Source organism: Anabrus simplex, chromosome 4 (genome assembly GCF_040414725.1).
Source record: "Anabrus simplex isolate iqAnaSimp1 chromosome 4, ASM4041472v1, whole genome shotgun sequence".
NCBI classification, from domain to species: Eukaryota; Metazoa; Arthropoda; class Insecta; order Orthoptera; family Tettigoniidae; genus Anabrus; species Anabrus simplex.
The window spans coordinates 274,775,981-274,798,001 of NC_090268.1; positions in this window are offsets into that span (position 1 = coordinate 274,775,981).

The following is a 22,021-nucleotide window of genomic DNA, read 5'->3' on the forward strand; positions in this document are numbered from 1 at the left end:
GAGAACTGCTATTTTAATCTACAATCGTTGCTCCTGGTTGTCGACTTCCATTTTGTGACGCTCTCACTCACACACTGAACTTGGGGGCATGCTTAGACCCACACTGTTGTTTACATACACCATCTAGTGGCATTATACACAAGTACATACCGTGCGTTTCCAAATGCATGTTTTAGATGTTCCGTGTTGTCTCCTGTTCGCGAGAAAAAAATAGTTGCCATGACTTATTATTCGACCTACGTATATTAATGTGATGTATAGATTCCGAACCTTTTATTTTACAATACGTAAAAACGACTTGTTTTGCATCATTCAATCAATCAATCAATCAATCAATCAATCAATCAATCAATCAATCAATCAATCAATCAATCAATCAATCAATCAATCAATCAATCAATCAATCAATCAATCAATCAATCAATCAATCAATCAATCAATTTTCCTTAAACGTTTTCAAAGAATTTGAAAATTTATCAACCTTTTACTTGATAATATTCGACTCGTTGGCTGAATGGTCAGCGTTCTGGCCTTCGGTTCAGAAGGTCCCAGTTTCGATTGCCGGCCGGGTCGGGGATTTTAACCTTCGTTGGTTAATTCCAGTGGCTCGGGGCTGGGTGTTTGTGCTGTCCCCAACATTCCTGCAACTCACACACCACACATAACACTATCCTCCACCACAATAACATGCAGTTACCTACACATGGCAGATGCCGCCCACCCTCATCGGATGGTCTGCCTTACAAGGGCTGCACCCGGCCAGAAATAGCCACACGAAATTATTATTACTTGACAATGCACTCCAGTCCCTTATTTCTCGCCCTACAATTGACTATTTGTCCAAATTTGTCATCTTGAATACCAAATTTATATTCATAGTACGATCTCTTCATTTAGAAGCACCGCTCAGTCCTATTCGTCTACCAATGTCTTTCCACGCCATCTCTCTAATGACAGCATCTCGTCTCCTTACTCCCAAGTCCTCCCAACCTCAATGTTTGCAACATTTTCGTAACACTGGTCGTTTTTCGGAAATCACCCAGAACAAATTGTAGACCTGGTGTGGGTCCCATACACTGGAACCATACTCTAATTGGGGTCTTACTACAAGAGACTTATACACCATCTCCTTTACATCCTTTCTACAGCCCCGAACTACTCTCATTACCACGTCAATAAATGTTTAACCTTTCTTCGCGCCCTCGTTAATCAGATTGCCCCTGTGAAGATCATTCCTTATATTACACCTATGTACGTACAGTATTCACCATGAGGTACTATCATTCCATCAACGCTGTAATTACGACTGAGTAGACCTATCCTCTTGGTGAAACTTAGAATTTTCATTTTTATCCCTGTTACCATCATACCATTATTCGCTGTCCATCTCACAATATTTTCTGGGTCCTCCTGCAGTCGCTCACAATCCTACAACTCGTTTACTACTCTATACAGTATAACACCATCCGCAAATAACCTTATCCAGATTCTAGTTCTTTACTCGTATCATAAATGTCCAATAATACTGCCCTGTGGAACCCTACGTAATCATTACAGAGTCAGAGAACACTTCACCAATTCTAATTATTAGTTCTGTTTTATAGAAACTTAGACACGAATTCATTTATCCTTTTGTCTAGTGCAATAGCCCTCATTTTCGTCAGTAATATCCCATGATCTACACAATAAAAATCCTTTGACAGGTCAATAGCGATACAGTTCATTTGATCTCCTGAATCTAAAATATCCGCTATACTTGCTGGAATCCAACAAGTTGGGCTTCGCTGGAATAACCATTCCCATAACTGAACTGCCTTCTCTCAACGAGTTAGTAAATCTCGCAAACGTGCTTAATATAATCAGAAGGAATGCTAATGCAATCAGAGAATGCTTTCCGAGAGTTTACAAGCAGCACATGTCAAGCTGACTGGTCTGTAATTATCCAAATTCATGTTTGTCACCCTTTCCCTTGTACATTTGGGCTACTATTGCACCTCTGTACTCATGCAAAGAGTAAACAACAGTAATCAAATAATTATTTCAGTTATGGCGCTGTATCCTAGCCATTAGCCTTTAACATGTCCCCAGAAATCTTACTAATCTCAGCCGCTTTTCTAGCTTCCAACATTTGTATCTTTTTACACATGTGTCCTCTATCTACCTTTGCATACTTGTGACTGAATACTTCTGCCTTCTGTAACACCTCATATATATATATATATACACTCTCCTTGTTCATTAACGATCTCTGGAATGTCCTTCCTGGAACCTGTTTCTGCGTTGGAGTATCCATACATATCCTCCCATTGCTTCCTGAAATCCATATGGCTGCCAATTATGTTTGCCATCATGTTATCCTTAGGTGATTGTTTCGCTAAATTCAATTTTCCAGTATGCTCCTTCAATCTCTCCGTACTCCCACAACCATTTCGAACTCTATTTCTTTCAAATCTGCACCTCATTCGTAATATCCTTATTATCTCGTTATAATATAATGGATTCTTACCATTCTTGCCCACTTATAAAGGTACATATCTGTTTTTACACTCCTCAGCAATTGATTTAAACCCATCGTATAGGTTGAAGATAGGTTGAAAGATAAAGACTAATCAACAACATATTCTCCTGCATTATCAATGACTTTCTGCCAAAACTTGGGCAACTTTTCAGTTCCATACTTGAAGAAAACCATTTTCTCTCCCATTGTAGCCATAAGACCTATCTGTATCGGTGCGACGTAAAGCAACTAGCAAAAAAATAATAAGAAGAAAACGGTTGGTTTGGAGTAAAGAAACCGAGTAGCCAAGTTCTGAGTGCATTACCAGTATCAACGAAGAGGTGGAAATCTGTTGGCACAAGATCGGGGGAATAAAGAAAAAGTGGAAGAACTGCCCAACTGTGTTCCTGTACAGCGTCTTTTTTCAAGTAAGTGGAATGCAGACGTTCATATTATGTTGTAGGAACGCGTCACTGGGCTATGTTTGAGTCGTATTTGGCAAACGAAATTGATCACAGTCGGTTTTCTTGCATTGTGATGCTTACATTTCTTGAAAGACATTCCTATACCACGATGGTATCCCTATCCTACCCGAAATGGATAAACACCATCATTTGGACGGAGTATTTCTTTATTTTAATTTTTTATACAACTCAACCATTTTTGTTCTTTTTGGATGATGACATAGATGCACCATTTACTGTCAGCAGAAACAATCTTGGACAGGAAACTTTGATGCTGTTTATGAGCTAATAAACAGAGAACAACAACTGGTTCCATCTTGGCCTCTATCTTGTGCTGTTAAGGTTTGCAGTGCCCACACAATTTCTGAACCTTTCCCATAGAGTGGAAATATAGCACAATTGTTAACTGGTTATAGTTCATTATATTTGACAGTTCTCTGGTTGACTGACGTGAATCGTCTAGAATGAGTGCGTTTCGACTGCCTTCATCAAAACTCGATAGTCTTCCTACACGTGGTCAGATCACAATGGCCCTGTTTGAAATTGTTTATAAGACATTTTCCGATATAGACTTGTATTAGTAGCAGAGAGACGCTGACGATTGCATATATCAGGATTCGTAACATCAAATACATTTTTTCAGTGCCTATTTGACTTTTAGGAGACCTGCGTGTGAGTGAGAGAGAGGGAGAGTGGTAGAGAGTGAGGGATGTCTTTCATATCTTCCATTTATTTCCAGTTGCCTGTAATATATAATATTATCGATGCCTGAAATCACCAATACACTTACAACCTGTAAATAAACTTTAATAATCTTATTACCTCTCATCTTCTGAATCTTTTCTTAGAAATCTCAGCATAAATACAATATATTCACTGTCCGCTTTGTTTTTCCATCTTCTTTTTTTGGTGAATATAAACCTCTATTGCCTGCTGCCATTTTTTGATGGATACAGTACTTTTGTATCCATCTCTTGGCACAAGCCAGAGCACAGTGTAGCTTTCACCGAAGTCCCAGTCTCATCCATGGCTGTGACAATATGGAAGTTGCTGGGGTATGCGTGGTGCTGAGTACTGACATTCAGAGCACGACTAGTGCATCTGAGGGTTATGAAAGGTGTTGATCATAGGGTCGGTCGTGCTGCAATAGCACTTTCTGACCCAGTGAGGAAAGCAATGGCAAACTACCTCACTCCTCGTCTTGCCTAGTACGCCTCATTTTGGTGCTGCCATTGGTTTTTGCGGTTTCCTTATAACCGCATAACTTTTGGTGGTGCTATTTGAGGATACAACCAGCCTCTGGGCTGATGACCTAACAGACAGACAGACATAAACCTCTAACTAGTCTCTGTATCATGCTTCGTATACAATTGATGTACATAACTTATTGGAGTTTGTATTTGGCAAATGAAATTGATCACGTTAAGTTGATCTCCAATTTATCACAACACAAAATAATTTATTTGCACAACTATCATCACCAACCTCACCTTTAATTTGGTAAACCTTTTACACCGTGGGATCGCAGATCACTTAACTACCTTTTCTGAAGTTTTGGCTGAGGATCAACAGTAAAATTATCTACCATTCTACGTTCTGAATTCCTGTGATTGAAATGCCTTTAATAAACATTTCTTAAATTTTCTATTAAAAGCAGTAATTTCCTATTCCCTTCACCTGCACTTTGTCTCTGTGTATGGAGTTCCAAATTCCTACTACTAACGCCTATACTACTGGGGGCTGAGTTGTTAACCTTTGAAAAGGAAACTAAATACACAAATATACCCTGCTGTGAATAAAACAAAATAAAATGAAGTATTTAAATGCCCCATTCTTGCTAAAATAAAGACCACTTCTGACGTGAATTCCAATCCCGAAACAAATTGAACATGTGTTTTATTTACACACATATAATTGCTTTTGAACTACGAGAAGCAATATGTATTACTTTCATAAATAATTCACATGTTTTTTCCACTGGTAGAGTATATTTCCATAAAAGACTTTTTTTTTTTTGCTAGTTGCTTTACGTCGCACCGGCACAGATGGGATAGGAAAGGGATAGGAGTGGGAAGGAAGCGGCCGTGGCCTTAATTAAGGTACAGCCCCTGCATTTTCCGGGTGTGAAAATGGGAAACAACGGAAAACCATATTCAGGGCTGCCGATAGTGGGATTCGAACCCACTATCTCCCGGATGCAATTTCCATAAATGATTCCCTTTAAAAATCAAACTATTCCCTACGCAAACCTATGTGAGTTTGTAACAGTCATTTTGAAGGTCTCTGTAGACTTGTACGGATGCTGAGTTTTCCCATTAAAATTAATTACCAAATAAAATTCATGACCAAACCATCGTTTCACCACCATAGTTGAATTGTAAGTCAAGGTAAATTTATAGATAGTTTTCCCATTTTTAAAACGTCTAATGCTACCTTTTCCACGGTTTCTTGTGGGTCAGCTTTTGCTGGTTACGAACAGACGGTAGTGTGGTAGCCCGTGATACTGCCGCCAGGTAAATATAGACACGGCCAATACTTTCATTCTGTCTATACATTACGCCCGCTGGGGCTCGGAGAAAAGAGGAAGGGAAATGAAAGAGGGAACGGAAAGCGCAATACATCACTATTTCGTTTAAGATTAACTGAATACCTTCTCACGTTCACTCAGCACTCAGCGAAGAGGATCTCGTCTAAATTAGCCAGCCTTCCTAATGAATGTGGCCAGAATGAATGTTCCACAACTGCAGTTCTTCCTCCACTCTGATGGATATCTCCTTCACTCCCAATTTATATAAAAGTTAGCGACTGCTTCTTCAGCTCTTTTTAACTTTTATAAATGAGAAAGAGGAACTCTTTAAGGTAAGAAGTAGAAACTTGAAATTTTAGTTTCTGGTATATTCAGACGAGCTCCCAGGGATCTTCAGACTTGTGATGACGTCTACTTGAGTACTTTTACTTTCCAACCTTCGTGTTTCTGACAGCTCGATTGCTCGGCAAAGTCTGAGCAATACCACAGTTACGTGTTCCTGTAGGCGGAATAACTCTATGTTTAATTTAAATTTTGTTTCATGTCTATCCTCATGCATCCTCTCTTAAATTTACCTCCTCCTTATAAACCGTTTTTATCCCCATGCTATCTTCATTACATACCATCATATTCATGAAAATCAGTAGGAATGTTCACCGAATGAAGCAATGTGTAAAATCAAGGTAATGCCAAAGTCTGAGCAATACCACAGTTACGTGTTCCTGTAGGCGGAATAACTCTATGTTTAATTTAAATTTTGTTTCATGTCTATCCTCATGCATCCTCTCTTAAATTTACCTCCTCCTTATAAACCGTTCTTATCCCCATGCTATCTTCATTACATACCATCATATTCATGAAAATCGGTAGGAATGTTCACCGAATGAAGCAATGTGTAAAATCAAGGTAATGCCATATATACTGTATATACGCAGGTTTCAAGAGAAGAAAATTTTCAAGGGTATCCCATAGGTAATGATCGTGATTGGTGAACTTACAATTTCAAAATTCTTAAATTTATTCTACCTGCCCGAAATCCTTGGTAAAATATTGTTATCGTTGGATCCTGGCTCTCCGAGATGTTTAAACACCCGGAATAATCCCATATGCATTTTGATGCTTAAAAAGCTTAATTTGCTCTAGAAAACAGATCAAACTATTTTGAGTCAGTGCTGGCCTTCATGGTTAGGAAATAAGAAATATGGATATTACTCAAACACAAATTGACGATCGCATTCGACGATGATCAGTCTGCCTGTATATTATCCACGATAAATTTCAATATAGCCACACAGATAGTATGGCTAATATAATCTTAAGTATCTCTAATATTAAACACGAGGTTTGAGATACCGGTATTTGGCATTCTATTAATAATGTTTCCATACAGACAAAAATAACATTTTTACATATTAACATGTTTATAAAATATTCTTAATTTATTTTACCTTTAGTGGCAGGAAGAAGTTCTTTGGACATTATATCCTTACCATCTAAACAAAACCGTAATTTTCCACGTACATTAATAATCTGTTAAATACATTGATAATTTCTTATACTTATAGTAACCTTAAAGTAAGCCATGGTTTCGTCCATACGGTAGTCACTTTAGTACTGGGAATATATAACTCAAACTCAGTTATTTTGTGGAATTTCTTCACTTCTCTTTACGAGATTTGAATAACTTAATGAGAACCCTTATATTATAAGCCTATTATTTACTATATAGCCAACGGCCATAGCCGTGTTGAAACACCGGATCCCGTGAGATCTCCGAAGTTAAGCAATATTGGGCGTGGTAAGGAGTTGGATGGGTTGCCACGCGCTGTGGTTGGCGGGGGGGGGGGGGGTAAGGGAATGGAGGAGTGGAAAGGACCTGGCCACCCTACCACACGTAAACTTCGGCTCAGTAAACACCTCTGCGGAGGTTCGGACCTGCCTCCGGGCAGAATAACCCTTACCTTACCTATTGACTATATAAAAATTTCGTTTGGCTATTCCTAGCCTAGTGCAGCCCTTGTAATTCAGACCCTCCTACAAGGGTAGGTGGCATCTGCCGTGTATGGAAACTGCGCGTTTTTTGCAGTGAAGAATAGTGTTGTGTGTGGTGTGTGAGTTTCAGGAATGTTGGACACAGTAAAAACACCCACTCCCCAAGCCAAGAACTATAACAATTTAATTTTAAAATCTCTGACCCGGCCGGGAATTGAACCCGGGGCCCTATTGAACCGAACGTAAGAAGGTGACTACGCTGACCATTCAGTCAATTACCCGTATTTTGACGATATAATCTCGTTACCTTGTTTATTAATTGCGTGCCAAAAGCCTAGGTACAACTCCAAAATCTCTCCGCATTATTTATACGGTATGGAGTCAGGGCAAATTACATTGTGATGGTCATTCGTCCTTCGGATGGGGACGTTAATTTTTGAGCAGGCACCTTGGTGTAGAAGTAGGCTATATGCCGAAACCGAATTTCAACTTCTCCTTGCTTCATCATCATCGTCATCCCAGACCTGGACATGCAGTTCGACCATGAGAGTCAAATACAAGCAGTTGCGCTAAGTGGGCGGATTATGAGAAAGTAAATGATGTATATATTAAACATACAATTTGAAATGTACATTTAATGTTATTGGTCTTCTCACAAATTTAACGACATATCTGGATAAATTTCAAATACTCCATCGGCTATAAACATGCAAATAATGTTTACAAGTATCACTGTAATGAAACGTCTTCCTCAATTAAGAAGATAGTATTGGTCTACTCGAATAGCCACAGAAGAGAGATATTGCTTTTCCTACATCTATACAAAAAAATTACTAGACAATCCAGTCATATCCAGAACGGTATATATATTTTATTCTTTAGGTTGTAGTTAGGAGGTAGAACCTCCGTGACTCATATGGCAGCGCCTCGGCTTCTCACAGCAGAATTCCGTGCTTCAAATCCCGGTAATTCGTGTGATATTTGTACTGGATTATGTGGAATTAGGACAGGTTTTTCTCCGGGTACTCTGGTTTTTCCTGTCAACTTTCATTCCAGCAACACTCTCCTATATCATTTCATTTCATCTGTCAGCCGTTAATCATTTCCCCAGAGGAATACGTGAGGCTTCGGCAGCCGGCATATTTCCTATCTTCCCCGCTAGATGGGGGCTCAATTTATTCCATTCCTGACCCTGTAGAATGACTTGAAATAGGCTGTGGATTTTTCATTGTAATTATATCAGTCGTGACTGGTGGTAGTTCTCTTTACTGTGGAAGCAGAGCAAAGTCTCCGTGAAATGTGAAGTTTTCTGTACTTTCAGTCGGCATGAATAAAAAGAAAAATATTTTAAATACTTTTCATGAAAATATTCTCAAAATAATGAATTTATATAAGCATTGAAGTGAAAAACATATTATGTAAAATATTATCCCTAAAATTCTTTTCTTTACTCACACCTTCCTGCGGTAACGTAAACTTGTTCCAGGTATCAACTACCAAGTACTTACAATGCGTTTATGCTTATACTTCTATTAATATCTTAAATTTAACAGAAAAGTATTACCGTATTTACTCTAATAACCCCGCATATTATTAAAAAAATTGAGGCACGAAATTTGGGCGCGAGTTAGCAACACACTCCTGACTCACCTAGTTTTCGATATTGAGTGTACAGTTATGCTCTGTGTAACCGCAGATGGAAGAAAATGCTCCATATGTCATATTTATATGGAAAACAATTCACTCTGTTAATTTAAAACTGCCTTTATATTTTAAAAACTAGTATTATACACAGTCATTTAAATTCAAACTTTCACCGTGTGACGATAGGATGCGTCTTCCGGAACGTGCAGGGGCAGTTTTCCATACTTTCACTCACTTTGGTGTGTTGAAATTTTGTTCCCTCCTCAGTCCCGAGTGGAAATGAAGTATGTTACAAGTTTGTTTTTTGCATAAATAATTCAGTTAGGTACCAAATAACACAAGAAAAGAAATAATTTTCTTTCATCATAGGTATTTTATTATGTAACAGTGTGTCCAGTATGCTGGACACTGGGTCTCAATTGTTGTAAACACAGAGAAAATAAGTGAACATAAAATACGATTCTAACTATCGAGAATCAATTCTTTACACACATTGTGCATCTGTTGTTAACAATGTAACATTCAGCTGTGAAATTGTAGGAAACACTGCCTCTCACTCGATATGCACAGAAATACATTACACTGAACACACTTGAATTTCGTTCTAGACTTCCAGTCCTTGTTTCGACATCTCATCCATTTGTTTTTATCATCAATTGCACAAATAGGTAGATGGTTGTTTCCTGATTTTCTGATGTCTTTGTTGGGAATTGTAGCTGGACTGTTTTTCTTTCTTGGTGGTTCAGGGCTCTCATCGTCCTCATCAGAAGAATAAATTGCCTGTCTTCTAGCAGTGGCAGCAAAACTTAATGATTCTCCAATATAGATCTTGAATTCCAGAAGATCCATTGTTTCTTTAGGTCTATGACCAAGAGCTTTCTGGTCTTTCCTATATTCAATCCATGAATTAACAATGGCCAAATCAATGAAATGGAAGAAAACTCGAACAGGCCATTTCTTTGTTCTCATGGAAATGCGGTAAAATGATACCATTCGGTCGCATAAGTCTACCCCTCCCATTGATGAGTTGTAGGTGAGAACAAGCTTGGCCTGCTCAACATCAATGTAGGATTTGCTTTTCTTGTCCCACCGTCTGACAAAGTGTGTAGGGAATGCACCAGTACAGGTCGAGGCTAAGAGGACTGACCTGTTATCCATCCATTTTACGATACACATATTTCCATCTTCTCTTACAAATTCATCGCAGGAACCTCTTCCTCTCTTCAGCAAGTCTTTGTCACTGGGAAGTTTTGATTTCACTGAACTGTCTATGCGGCTAGCGAGTATCGTACCTGTTGGCAAAAAATGCGTCTTTCAAGAAGGTAGTCGAGCAGTGGGATTGAGGTGAAGTATCTGTCGCAGTAAACTATATGGTCACTTGGAATTCCATCTTCCACCAGTTTCACTACAACTGACCCTCCAATACCTAAGTTAGGGGAAGGCTGGCCATTAGGCCAGGTTTTGGCTCCTTGATAGATGAAAAAATCTAGTACCAGTCCATCTGGAGTTGCAAGAACAACATTCTTAATACCAACTGGATTTGGTTTGTTTTTTACAAACTGTCTCAGTGACGTAGTTCCAGTAAATGGAATCATCTGCTCATCTACTGACAGATTACGTGAAACTGGAAGGGTCAAACACTTCCTCCGAACAGTATCAAGTATCGGCTGCACCTTCCACTATTTATTTTCCTGTTTTTCATCATCTGAAACACCTAAATTGTCCACAAAATGCAGATAATTCCTCAATTTAAACATCCTGTCTCTGGAAATGACAGTCACTGCAGGTGCCCTTAAACCCTGACGGTAGTACATCCGAAATCTAGGAAATTTCATGCATCCTGTAATAATATGTGCCCCCACAAGTTGTTTAATTTTATTTCGGATTGGTTTGAAGTGGTCGTTGATTATCCTGCAAGGCTCTGATATTAGTTTGTTCAGCTACAATCTTCCATATTTCATCAGGAAAGTACTGCTCGAAGTACCTTAGTGGTGTCCATAGTTCTCTCCCTCCCACAGACCATTCTTTCTCAGGTAGATCCTTCAATTTGTCATCAAATTGCTGCCTCTTCCATTTCATGCTCCTTTGCTTGGTAGACTTTGATGTGCAGGGGGTATGTATATCTTCAAGTTCTTCTGGCTCAGGTGAAGGATCAGAATTTTCTTCGGAAGAAACATCCCACGTTGGATCATCAAAAACATCATCCGATAAATCTTCAATGTCGCTGCTCTCTTCCAACAGAGTGAATATGTCCTCATCTGTGATTGGTTTCCTGTAAACTAAACAGATAAAACGAAGATTATTATTATTATTATTATTATTATTATTATTATTATTATTATTATTATTATTAACACACAATGCAAGAATAACGGATTAACATATAAATTAATTTTGGATAAATTCTATTTCAATGCAACAAACATACGGACTGAACTGAGTTAAGATTTCACTTTGCAAAGACGTCATATTTTCCCACCAAAAAGCTGAGATACTGAACAGAGACCTGGTGTCCAGCCGACTGGACTTCATAAGAAATAGTGGATTAAGCAAATAAATAATATATGTACAGTATGCTACATTACACAGAGAGCTTCTCCATTATCTATATAAATAAAATTGTTTCTGTTTGTCTGTTTGTCTGTCTGTTTGTCTGTTCCACCATCACGTCGAAACGGCTGGATAGATCTCAACCAAACTTCATATTTAGAGTATACTGACCCCGGGGAAGGTTTCGATATGCATATCATTTTAAAATCTTTGAAAAGACGGGGGTTTTATAGGAAAAACGGTTTTCCTCCATTTTCTCTTATACTATTATAGGCAAAATATCGAATTTGTCTTATAAGGACGAGACAAAGCTCAATTTAATGCTCTTGACGCAAAGAACAAAACTCGGTAAGCCCTACGGGCCCGAAAACCATGTTTTAAGGCCCTAAAACCAACCGTTACGGAGATATTGGCACCACACTAGCCCTGCTCTAGGAATCGGATAAAGAAATGAACTGCCGTAACCATGGCAACGTCAGCTCCAGGATTCTAGAGCAGTGAGATTATGCATGTACGTTTGGGCATAGCTGTCAACCAAAATAGGTACAAATAAGACTTAATATCTGGGAAAAAAATATACTGTTGTGTAAGGCACTCATAGGACTCCTTTGGGCGGGGATGGAAAGGGGGTGAAGAACGAGTGTAAAAATCTTACTATATATAGAAATGGAAGTGTGTGTGTAAATGACACATCTCCAACTAAACCACTGGAGCAATTTCAACCAAACTTGGTACACGAATCACTTACTATCGGGAGACGATCACTGTGGGGGGTAAGCCATCCCTAGCGCCCTTAAGGGAGAGGGTCAGGGGGGTGGTAGTTACAATAATAATCGAGAATAGTGTCGAATTCATAGTTTTCGGGGTCGCTGAGTTGAAAAGTGATACTCTAGAATTTTTTTTAAATCCAGCCCCCTTTTAGGTTGGGAGCAAAGGGTGGGGGGGTGGGGTGAGATATAGAAATAATTAAAAACAGTTTCGAATCCATAGATTTCAGGGTCTCTGAGATGAATAGTATTACTCCGGATTTTTTGCAAATCCAAGTGGGGAGCGAAGGGGGTGAGATATAAAATTAATCGAAAAACTACATATAAAAATATTATCTTCTTCTTCTTACTATATATAAAAATTGATGTATGTGTGTGCGTGGGTGTGTGGGTGTGGGTGTGTATATGACACATCTCCTCCTAAACCACTGGAGCAATTTCACCAAACGTGGTACACTTATCAATTAGTATCAGGAGACAAACCGCGTGAGGGTAAGACACCCCTAGCACCCTTTTGGCAGGGGGCGAGGGGAGTGGTATAAAAATAATCTTATAAATAAAGTTGTTCGTTTCTGTTTGTCTGTTTGTTTGTTTGTTTGTTTGTTTGTTTGTTTGTTTGTTTGTTTGTTTGTTTGTTTGTTTGTTTGTTTGTTTGTTTGTTTGTTTGTTTGTTTGTTTGTTTGTTTGGCTTAAGTGCGGCCAATATCCAGTATTCGGGAGATAGTAGGTTCGAACCCCACTGTCGGCAGCTCTGAAAATGGTTTTCCGTGGTTTCCCATTTTCACACCAGGAAAATGCTGGGGCTGTACCTTAATTAAGGCCACGGCCGATTCCTTCCAACTCCTATCCCTTCCCTGTCCCATCGTCGCCATAAGACCTATCTGTGTCGGTGCGACGTAAAGCAACTAGCAAAATAAAAAGAATAAAAATGTTTGTTTGTTCCACCATCACGTCGAAAGGGCTGGATAGATCTCAACCAAACTTCATATTTAGAGTATACTCACCCCGGGGAAGGTTTCGATATGCATATCATTTTAAAATCTTTGAAAAGACGGGGGTCTATAGGAAAACCACAACGGTCTTCCTCCATTTTCTCTTATACTATTGATTTTCTGCAAACTCTGTGGACCGTATGTGAAAGGTCTCTTCATCACAAACAACTTTCGTTGTGTTCATAATTTACCTTACTCTTCAAATGACGGAGAAATTTACTATTTTCTGCCGATACCATGCTCGGCATTGAGGGACCGACAGAGCGATAACGAATATATGGGTTACCATGGCAACGTCTCTGACTGCTTGCCAGCAGGGAAGTAACGTATTGTCATTTTCCTCATCATTCCTTTAAATTCGTGGTTGTTCCTTGGGTAGAAAGCAAGAGAGTCGTCAATCGGCCATTCTGCGGGATATTGGCGGAATATCATTGGAGGTTATAACCGTCCTCGAATAGCATAAGTAATAACACAAATATTAATCTTCTTATCTGATTACCTAAGAATCCCTGCGCCTAAATTTCTCTCCGATTACCGCTTTCTTATATCCATAACTCACTCCGGCATAATTTATTGAGGAGCATTTGATTTTCCAATACATTCACTTGGTATTTATATATTTGTCGTCATCCGGATGTCCTCTGTTATAATCTATTTTCTATTAATTTCAACTTACTAAACTGTATTACTTTCTTCCTTAATTACCACGTATGTATGCGAGTGCTAATCCCGAATGCTGTACACTCTTTCCTTTGAGGAAATATTCTAAGCTATGCAAATGTATAACTTCTGGCCCAGGAAAATTCCGAAATATGGATGCAATTTTAACGGCGGTGCAGACCTTCGTTTCGGGGTAATTGGTGGCTAATCAGTAAGTCGTATCAAAAGTCACAAAGCAAATTGCGTTTCATTTTGGAGAGATCTACAACTTTTGTCCTGTGACTTTTCGTCGTATTTCTATCCCTAATACATTAAACACAAGTTGATTTTGTACTTTTACACGTATATGTTATCATTTGGCACACTTATAGGAAAGGTAGAATCATGACATTCGGCACGCACATTGACATGACCATTGGCAATGTTATAGCCAAATTTATGATTCTAGCTGTCACATGAGAATCAAAAATATAAAGTAGCATTCAAAAACTGTACAAGATTTCACCCCATTCAATGACTCTAACTCAATCTAACCCATAAATAAAGGAGATACGAGAAGATGTAATAGGACCAACCATGTAGAGCACTGAAAGGGGCGTCTGATGGTGAAGTCCGTTTGTAGATACGTCGTACAGTTGCAAAGCAGTAACTATCGAAATAAAGGTCTACACTTCTAGAGTATGTCTGTACATTGACAATTTTGGCGAAATTTCCGTACAGTTATCCGTTTCAGGTGTAATAATGACCATCTGCATATATTCTGTTTTGTTGTCTGTCTGTTTGTTTGTTTGTCTGTTTGTCTAAAACTTGGAAACTACTGGATATATTTCCACCAAACTTGATATTTAGAATCCATCTGTCCTTTGGTAGGTTTTAGGGCAAGTATTGTTTCTGAATCCCTGAATTGACTGGGGGATTATACGAAACCGAAACCGTCATTTTGCAACCAAACTTAATGTAAATTTAGCTGCCGTAATGGAAATTCATTTCTAGGCCTTTTTCCTCATGTGCATCATTTCAATACGAGGATTAATAAGGGAGATATCATTAACGGACCGTTTTCCGGTACAAGTCCCACCGGACTTAACTCAAGAGCGGGTGCGTGTAAAGCGTATGTTTTACAACTTGAAAACTACTGAAGATATTTGAGTCAAACTTTATATTAACATCCACCTGTCCAACGGTAGGTGTTAATCGTCAATAACATTTCATGTTCCCGGAATGGACTGGCGATTTATAGGGAACCGAAATGGTGATTTTACTCTTCCAGAATATATACAGTACAAGACCAACCTGACTGGAAATCGACCAAACATGATGGAATTCCATCTCTAAAACTTTTTTTCATGTGCATTTTTTCGACAGGAGGATTAATAAGGGAGATATCATAAACGGTCCGTTTTTCCGGTTAAGTCCAGCGGATATAGCCCAAAAGGTGTTGTACGTGGAGCAGGTTCCTTATTTATCTATGTAAATAAAATCGTAACTACTGTGTGCCTGTACATAGACTATTTTGTCGAAATTTTCGAACAGCTACACGCTTAAGGGGTAATAATGATCATCTGCATATTTTTTGGTTTAGTATCTTGAAAGTTCTACTTTTTACACTTCTCACTGAAAACCCAGATTGCGGCATAATCTGCCAGTCGAGAAAGAAAACTGAAATTTGGCAAAATTTTACGACTTAGCCTGTAACGGGCGGAAAACTTCCAAGAGCTTTAAATTTTTCCCTTTCTATCCCGAAGAATATCGAAATATGGAGGCAATTTTAATGATGGTGCAGACCTTCGGGAAGTATCATCACATAACGGATGGCACAATCCCCGTTCAATTTGGAGTGATCTACAACCTTGGTCGTACGACTTTTTGTCGTATTTATATCCATTTTACGTTTGACTTTTCTCTATTTCTCGATCTTAAGTAAAGTAGTACTTTTCACATACATAATTCATACCTTCCATCACTTAGAGGAAAGATAGAATCATTATACTCTACACGAAAATTGGTCCACCCAGTAGCCATATGTGAGCCAAATGCTATGTATGTAGCTGTCACTTAATTATCCGAAAAGCAATGCAATGTGAGATAATCTTACACAAATTTTACTCAAGTTTCTAACTCAATCTGACCCATGAATAGATGAGATATCATATGACCAGCAATTTAGGCCGCTAAATCCGGCGTCTTATGGTACAATCTTTTCTCGATATGATGTACCGTTTAGAAGCAGTTAATCTGTAAATGAAGGTCTGCAATATTGTAAACAAGCACATACTTTCGTATGTCGAACTATATATATTCACTGATGTCGATTTTGTAGCGATCGAGAAAGGGTGTGTCTGCTATTGTAATCAGTACTCCGCACACCGACTATGACTGGCAGTAGGAATGGAGTCCTTCTCCAATTCCTGTGTAACTGGCATTAATGAGGCAGGCCTACCATTGTAATGAATAATTCACTTCTCGATTTGACTTTCAGAAGGCAAGGGAGCATGCAGCATACAGTCTTTGGCTGTAGGCAAGCGTTCCCGCAGTTATAAACAGATGTACCCATCTAAAATGTGACTGGCATTAGGCATACTGGCCTGCTATTTTGATGGAAACTCATCAACTTGGTGTGACTGGCAGGAAGCTGGCTGGCAGTTGGAAAAGGGGCCTATCATTATAATGATAACTGCACAACTCAATTTTGACTGGTTGTAGGGAAGTTTCCTGCCATTATAATAAAAACTCTTCAATTTGTAATATGTCTGGAGGTAGGAAAGGGGGCCTGCAATTGTAACGGAAACTCCCCAAATAGATTGTGACCGCGCAGTAGGCAATGGGGCCTGCAATTATAATGTAAACTTCCCAACTCGATTGTGAATCGCAGTAGGGAAGTGAGCCTGTCGTTATCATCACAAATCCGTAACAAGCACTTTACACTGGAAACAACGTATTGGGACCTCTGCATATTTTTTCTCGGATAACGCTAAGAGACATGCTATTTTAAAACAATCTTATTTACTGCATGTACAGTATTTACTTCAATATTCGTATACAATGCAGAATACCGTAGCGAAGCACGGGTACATTTGCTAGTCTATATAAATAAAATTGTTTCTGTTTGTCTGTTTGTCTGTCTGTTTGTCTGTTCCACCATCACGTCGAAACGGCTGGATAGATCTCAACCAAACTTCATATTTAGAGTATACTGACCCCGGGGAAGGTTTCGATATGCATATCATTTTAAAATCTTTGAAAAGACGGGGGTTTTATAGGAAAAACGGTTTTCCTCCATTTTCTCTTATACTATTATAGGTAAAATATCGAATTTGTCGTATAAGGACGAGACAAAGCTCAATTTAATCCTCTTGACGCAAAGAACAAAACTCGGTAAGCCCTACGGGCCCGAAAACCATGTTTTAAGGCCCTAAAACCAACCGTTACGGAGATATTGGCACCACACTACCCCTGCTCTAGGAATCGGATAAAGAAATGAACTGCCGTAACCATGGCAACGTCAGCTCCAGGATTCTAGAGCAGTGAGATTATGCATGTACGTTTGGGCATAGCTGTCAACCAAAATAGGTACAAATAAGACTTAATATCTGGGAAAAAAATATACTGTTGTGTAAGGCACTCATAGGACTCCTTTGGGCGGGGATGGAAAGGGGGTGAAGAACGAGTGTAAAAATCTTACTATATATAGAAATGGAAGTGTGTGTGTAAATGACACATCTCCAACTAAACCACCGGAGCAATTTCAACCAAACTTGGTACACGTATCACTTACTATCGGGAGACGAGCACTGTGGGGGTTAAGCCATCCCTAGCGCCCTTAAGGGAGAGGGTCAGGGGGGGTAGTTACAATAATAATCGAGAATAGTGTCGAATTCATAGTTTTCGGGGTCGCTGAGTTGAAAAGTAATACTCTAGAATTTTTTAAAGTCCAGCCCCCCTTTTTTTTTGCTAGGGGCTTTACGTCGCACCGACACAGATAGGTCTTATGGCGACGATGGGATAGGAAAGGCCTAGGAGTTGGAAGGAAGCGGCCGTGGCCTAATTAATGTACAGCCCCAGCACTTGCCTGGTGTGAAAATGGGAAACCACGGAAAACCATCTTCAGTGCTGCCGATAGTGGGATTCGAACCTACTATCTCCAGGATGCAAGCTCACAGCCGCGCCTCTACGCCTCTACGCGCACGGCCAACTCGCCCGGTAGAGCCCCCTTTTAGGTGGGGAGCAAAGGGTGGGGGTGAGATATAGAAATAATAAAAAATAAAAAATAAACAGTTTCGAATCCATAGATAGTAGGTTCGAACCCCACTGTCGGCAGCTCTGAAAATGGTTTTCCGTGGTTTCCCATTTTCACACCAGGCAAATGCTGGGGCTGTACCTTAATTAAGGCCACGGCCGATTCCTTCCAACTCCTATCCCTTCCCTGTCCCATCGTCGCCATAAGACCTATCTGTGTCGGTGCGACGTAAAGCAACTAGCAAAATAAAAAGAATAAAAATGTTTGTTTGTTCCACCATCACGTCGAAAGGGCTGGATAGATCTCAACCAAACTTCATATTTAGAGTATACTCACCCCGGGGAAGGTTTCGATATGCATATCATTTTAAAATCTTTGAAAAGACGGGGGTCTATAGGAAAACCACAACGGTCTTCCTCCATTTTCTCTTATACTATTGATTTTCTGCAAACTCTGTGGACCGTATGTGAAAGGTCTCTTCATCACAAACAACTTTCGTTGTGTTCATAATTTACCTTACTCTTCAAATGACGGAGAAATTTACTATTTTCTGCCGATACCATGCTCGGCATTGAGGGACCGACAGAGCGATAACGAATATATGGGTTACCATGGCAACGTCTCTGACTGCTTGCCAGCAGGGAAGTAACGTATTGTCATTTTCCTCATCATTCCTTTAAATTCGTGGTTGTTCCTTGGGTAGAAAGCAAGAGAGTCGTCAATCGGCCATTCTGCGGGATATTGGCGGAATATCATTGGAGGTTATAACCGTCCTCGAATAGCATAAGTAATAACACAAATATTAATCTTCTTATCTGATTACCTAAGAATCCCTGCGCCTAAATTTCTCTCCGATTACCGCTTTCTTATATCCATAACTCACTCCGGCATAATTTATTGAGGAGCATTTGATTTTCCAATACATTCACTTGGTATTTATATATTTGTCGTCATCCGGATGTCCTCTGTTATAATCTATTTTCTATTAATTTCAACTTACTAAACTGTATTACTTTCTTCCTTAATTACCACGTATGTATGCGAGTGCTAATCCCGAATGCTGTACACTCTTTCCTTTGAGGAAATATTCTAAGCTATGCAAATGTATAACTTCTGGCCCAGGAAAATTCCGAAATATGGATGCAATTTTAACGGCGGTGCAGACCTTCGTTTCGGGGTAATTGGTGGCTAATCAGTAAGTCGTATCAAAAGTCACAAAGCAAATTGCGTTTCATTTTGGAGAGATCTACAACTTTTGTCCTGTGACTTTTCGTCGTATTTCTATCCCTAATACATTAAACACAAGTTGATTTTGTACTTTTACACGTATATGTTATCATTTGGCACACTTATAGGAAAGGTAGAATCATGACATTCGGCACGCACATTGACATGACCATTGGCAATGTTATAGCCAAATTTTATGATTCTAGCTGTCACATGAGAATCAAAAATATAAAGTAGCATTCAAAAACTGTACAAGATTTCACCCCATTCAATGACTCTAACTCAATCTAACCCATAAATAAAGGAGATAGGAGAAGATGTCATAGGACCAACCATGTAGAGCACTGAAAGGGGCGTCTGATGGTGAAGTCCGTTTGTAGATACGTCGTACAGTTGCAAAGCAGTAACTATCGAAATAAAGGTCTACACTTCTAGAGTATGTCTGTACATTGACAATTTTGGCGAAATTTCCGTACAGTTATCCGTTTCAGGTGTAATAATGACCATCTGCATATATTCTCTTTTTGTGTCTGTATGTTTGTTTGTTTGTCTGTTTGTCTAAAACTTGGAAACTACTGGATATATTTCCACCAAACTTGATATTTAGAATCCATCTGTCCTTTGGTAGGTTTTAGGGCAAGTATTGTTTCTGAATCCCTGAATTGACTGGGGGATTATACGAAACCGAAACCGTCATTTTGCAACCAAACTTAATGTAAATTTAGCTGCCGTAATGGAAATTCATTTCTAGGCCTTTTTCCTCATGTGCATCATTTCAATACGAGGATTAATAAGGGAGATATCATTAACGGACCGTTTTCCGGTACAAGTCCCACCGGACTTAACTCAAGAGCGGGTGCGTGTAAAGCGTATGTTTTACAACTTGAAAACTACTGAAGATATTTGAGTCAAACTTTATATTAACATCCACCTGTCCAACGGTAGGTGTTAATCGTCAATAACATTTCATGTTCCCGGATTGGACTGGCGGTTTATAGGGAACTGAAATGGTGATTTTACTCTTCCAGAATATATACAGTACAAGACCAACCTGACTGGAAATCGACCAAACATGATGGAATTCCATCTCTAAAACTTTTTTTCATGTGCATTTTTTCGACAGGAGGATTAATAAGGGAGATATCATAAACGGTCCGTTTTTCCGGTTAAGTCCAGCGGATATAGCCCAAAAGGTGTTGTACGTGGAGCAGGTTCCTTATTTATCTATGTAAATAAAATCGTAACTACTGTGTGCCTGTACATAGACTATTTTGTCGAAATTTTCGTACAGCTACACGCTTAAGGGGTAATAATGATCATCTGCATATTTTTTGGTTTAGTATCTTGAAAGTTCTACTTTTTACACTTCTCACTGAAAACCCAGATTGCGACATAATCTGCCAGTCGAGAAAGAAAACTGAAATTTGGCAAAATTTTACGACTTAGCCTGTAACGGGCGGAAAACTTCCAAGAGCTTTAAATTTTTCCCTTTCTATCCCGAAGAATATCGAAATATGGAGGCAATTTTAATGATGGTGCAGACCTTCGGGAAGTATCATCACATAACGGATGGCACAATCCCCGTTCAATTTGGAGTGATCTACAACCTTGGTCGTACGACTTTTTGTCGTATTTATATCCATTTTACGTTTGACTTTTCTCTATTTCTCGATCTTAAGTAAAGTAGTACTTTTCACATACATAATTCATACTTTCCATCACTTAGAGGAAAGATAGAATCATCATACTCTACACGAAAATTGGTCCACCCAGTAGCCATATGTGAGCCAAATGCTATGTATGTAGCTGTCACTTAATTATCCGAAAAGCAATGCAATGTGAGATAATCTTACACAAATTTTACTCAAGTTTCTAACTCAATCTGACCCATGAATAGATGAGATATCATATGACCAGCAATTTAGGCCGCTAAATCCGGCGTCTTATGGTACAATCTTTTCTCGATATGATGTACCGTTTAGAAGCAGTTAATCTGTAAATGAAGGTCTGCAATATTGTAAACAAGCACATACTTTCGTATGTCGAACTATATATATTCACTGATGTCGATTTTGTAGCGATCGAGAAAGGGTGTGTCTGCTATTGTAATCAGTACTCCGCACACCGACTATGACTGGCAGTAGGAATGGAGTCCTTCTCCAATTCCTGTGTAACTGGCATTAATGAGGCAGGCCTACCATTGTAATGAATAATTCACTTCTCGATTTGACTTTCAGAAGGCAAGGGAGCATGCAGCATACAGTCTTTGGCTGTAGGCAAGCGTTCCCGCAGTTATAAACAGATGTACCCATCTAAAATGTGACTGGCATTAGGCATACTGGCCTGCTATTTTGATGGAAACTCATCAACTTGGTGTGACTGGCAGGAAGCTGGCTGGCAGTTGGAAAAGGGGCCTATCATTATAATGATAACTGCACAACTCAATTTTGACTGGTTGTAGGGA